Source organism: Cavia porcellus, unplaced genomic scaffold, assembly GCF_034190915.1.
Source record: "Cavia porcellus strain 051 isolate PalLab524CR breed Dunkin Hartley unplaced genomic scaffold, mCavPor4.1 scaffold_33, whole genome shotgun sequence".
Classification (NCBI taxonomy): domain Eukaryota; kingdom Metazoa; phylum Chordata; class Mammalia; order Rodentia; family Caviidae; genus Cavia; species Cavia porcellus.
Window position 1 is genome coordinate 10,371,011 of NW_026947516.1, and position 4,084 is coordinate 10,375,094.

The following is a 4,084-nucleotide window of genomic DNA, read 5'->3' on the forward strand; positions in this document are numbered from 1 at the left end:
ATAATGGTAAGCATCCAAAATCATATAAGCAAAATATCACCATAAAATAAGACAAAGAGTAAGAAACCAGAATGATATGCCCACAGATCAAGTCAAAATCTTTTCAAAATGAGCTCAACCACATTGAGAAAGAGATATAATTTTTTGAATGATCTGAGTAAGAAAAACATAGAAGTGACACTAACTCAAAGAAGAATTAAAAGCAAATTTTATTTTAAAAATAAAGTCTAAACCAGGAGATCAAGAATGGCCAACTGCAATGTACCATACTTTACATGAAATAGAAAGTGAACAGGAAGTATAGAATTTTTACAAAAATGAATGAAAAATAATTTTCAATAAAATGTCAGGTATTAAATACAGTTAAATAAAATTCTACATATGCATAATAGGAATTGCTGAAGAAATCTAAAAAGAGAAAAATGTGCTATTATTCAAGAAATTCATACTACAATTGTTTGAATAGTTGAATACATGTTGAAAGAGCACATCACCTATCTGACAGTGCTAACCTAGAATGAGCAACACCAAGACATACTTAAATAACATTAATAGACTTCAAATGCAAAGCCAAAATCTTTGTTCATATAGCCAAAAAGTGCTTGTAATTAACAAATTAGTGTATGATTCTTTCACCATCAATACTTTAAACTAAACAAAAATACTACAAAATTTAACATTGTCAAGGAAAGGAGTTATGAGACAAGGATTTTATATCTAGAAAACTTGATGAAATGATTGAATTTAAAAATAATGATAGCTGTAATAATCTGAAAGCTATCAAGTTCTTTAAAATCTATGACCATATAATCGTATTTTTCAAAATATTATGTTAAGTTTGAATGATAAGGGGGATGGTGATTCAATTCTTTGCCTTGAAATCATGTTAGTAAAGGTAAACACCCCAGTATTTTCTATATCAACTGTGAAACTCACTGGGAAACCAAAAAGTAGATGATAAGAAGCATATCTTTTTTTAAAGTATTCAGATTAATAAAGCAAAGGTAAATAGAATAGCAAAATTTTGCAACTTTGTTAGAATTAACGGACCCAAATCCAACATGGCTGAATAGAGAAAGCATCATTCACATTGGGGAGACTCAGAGAAAATCAACTAAAAAATATAGGTAATTGAAGAAAGGAAAGGGACATACACCTTGATGCAAAAAAACTTGAAATCCAAACAAAATATATGCGTAGTTTAGAAGGGGCAAAGCAGTCTGACAGGACTACCTGTGGGGCCTCAGCCCACACCCAACACAGGAGTTGTCATTTTTAGAAGTTCCCATATAGCTGTTAGGATCCAAGTAGAGGAGCAGAGTCAAGCTACACAGGATAGATTTGAGTTATATGGGTCTTTGGCCTCAATGCCCCCTCACCAAACAGAGGGCACTTAAGCCTGGCAGCACTTTTGCTGGTACACACTAGGAGTGAGTAACCAATGATCTGCTCCTGCTACCCATTCTCATTCCTCCTCAGATTCCTTCTCAGATTCCTTCTCAAATTCTGAGTGGATAAACAAGCAGATTCTGTGCATTGGGAGACTTCAATATCGGACCACAAACACACCTGAATCATCACTAGGAGCCTGCAGTTTATCCCAAGCCAAGTCAGACATTCACTATCCCTGGTTGGGTTTGACTCCCTGGAGCCTATGCTGTGCTCTCTCTGCCTTGCTCCAACCCTAGACCCTCTAGAGTCTCTGTCTGACATCTAACACCAGTTCCCAGGCAACCAGTGTTTACATGGGATACTCTAAGCATAACAGGATACAAAGTCAACACTCAAAAATCAACAGTATTCATTTACACAAATAAAAAAAAAAGCAATGAGACAGATATTAGGAAAAGAGAAATTAGGAAAATCTTTCACAGTAGCATCCAAAAAAAATGAAATATCTAGGAATTTATCTAATGAAGGAAGTCAAAGACTTTTACATTATAAACTACAGTATTCCAAGAAAGGAGATACAAAAGGATAGCATAAAATGGAGGCACAGCTCTTCTGAACATCCTAGGTGAATGCTTCCAATGCACCCTGTCCACAGCTGGTCAGCCCCACATTACACCTAAGCTCACTTTGCAGATCTGCTCCAGGAAGTTCCACTCCTTTGTGAGGTGGGAACTCCGAGGACTATCCTTTGACAAAAACTACAATCATACTACTGAAAACTTAAAGAAGTTTCTTTCTTTGTCTCAGAACCATGGCTATCAATGAGAATGCTGACTCACCAGCTGCCTAGTCAAACAGATTCAAGAACAAGAGAAAAGACAGTAGTGAAATGAGTCAGAGGCAAAAAGAAGTTAGTATGGAGCTTAGGAAAGCTGAGGATGACCAGATGACAAAAAGGAAAAATATAAACTTGTTTGCTGATGATGCTACTTCACACTGCAGGAAAACAGCAACAACTGGTGCATCATGAATTGGAATCTTAGTGATACTATTAAAGACACAAATAGAAGAATCTGGAAAGCCAGTTTCAAGCTACTCAAGCTGCTAGGAAACTGCTTTCACAAGAAAAACACCCTCAAATAGACCACATAATTCAGGCTGGTTTGATTACACAATATGTGTCCTTTTTAGATAGGATCAATTGTAGTCTCATTCAGTTTGAATCTGTTTGCATACCGTCATTGCTTCTGGGTCATCAAAATAGACCAAGGCCAAATGTGAATGAAAATTCTATCCCAGTATTCATCTCTCTCTTGGCATCTCCCCATGTTCGTATCAGTGAACAAGCTGTATGGGCTCTAGGAAACATTGTAGGTGATGGTTCAGTTTTGCAAGACTTGGTTATCAAATATGGTACAATTTACCCACTCGTGGCTCTTCTTGCTGTTTCTGATATGCCATCCTTAGCAGATGGTTACTTTCAAAATCTTACCTGGACACTTTCAAACCTTTGTCACAACAAGAATCTTGTACCTCCATTTGATGCTATTGAGAAAATTCTTCCTACTTTGGTTCATCTCCTGCATCATGAAGATCTTGAAGTATTAACAGATACCTTAAAGATGGTCCAAATGGATGAATTTAAATGATTGTAAAAACATGAGGTGTGCCCCATCTGGTGAAGCTTCTAGAATTAAATGAATTGCCATTTAGGACTACTGCACTAAGAACCATAGGGAGTGTTGTCATTGGAACAGATGAACAGGCTCAGACTGTGATAGATGCAGGGGCACTGGCTGTGTCTCCCAGCCTGCTCTTCCATCCCAAAACTCCTCTTGAGAAGCAGGTCACTTCAGAATTCTGATGTACCTCTTGGCACAAATTGTTGCCTCAGATAGTTACGAAACCATATAAGTGTGCTCTAGAAAGGAATGGACAAACTCTTTTTGTAAATGACAAAATAATAAATATTTTCATTTTTTCCAGCCATATATACCCCCAAGATAGTTTCAGACAACATATAAACAAATAGACAAGGCAATGTTCCAATGAAAAGTTCGTTGTGAACATAGACATGAGACTTCTTTGGCCTACAGACTGCAGTTTGCCAGTCCCTTGCTGGAGAACGTACAGAACAGTTACATTCCCCATCATTAACTGCCTATGAATTCAACTTACAGAAACCTTAAATGTACAGTCATTACTATGCAATTTGTAGGAGAAACTCATATGGCGCTAAACTAGAAGGAATTTTGATTTGCCCTAGCCCAATGAGGTTAATATAGAAGATATTCCTGCTTGATTGCATTTAGAATTTAAAGCTTTTTTTTTACTGACCTTAGACTTGTTTATAGCTATTAGTTAATAGAGGAAATATTGAAATAATTGGAGAGAAAAATGAGTATCTTCTCTATTGAAATTAGGCATAGCCTCATAAAGTTCATTAAAGACTGACATGGGAATACCAATGCTAAAGCATTAGAGTCAAGTAAGAAAGCTAATAAAACAACACTTATTTTATTTAGGATAAAAATGAAATAGTATTCAATTCATGAATTTTAATTTTACTCATATTTCTGTAACAAATATAAGTGGATTATATAGTCATTCTCTGAAAGTAACCAGGTGGAATATATATGTCTAATTTAGGACATTCATTTTTACCTTGGGAAACAGCTTAGCTGTGGAGAAA

The 4,084-nt window shown here is 35.9% G+C and overlaps 1 pseudogene; it reads left to right on the forward strand.

The window, feature by feature from the left end:
- The first annotated feature begins 2,203 nt into the window (after positions 1-2,203).
- Positions 2,204-3,256, forward strand: LOC134474532 (importin subunit alpha-1-like; annotated as a pseudogene).
- Positions 3,257-4,084: the final 828 nt, after the last annotated feature.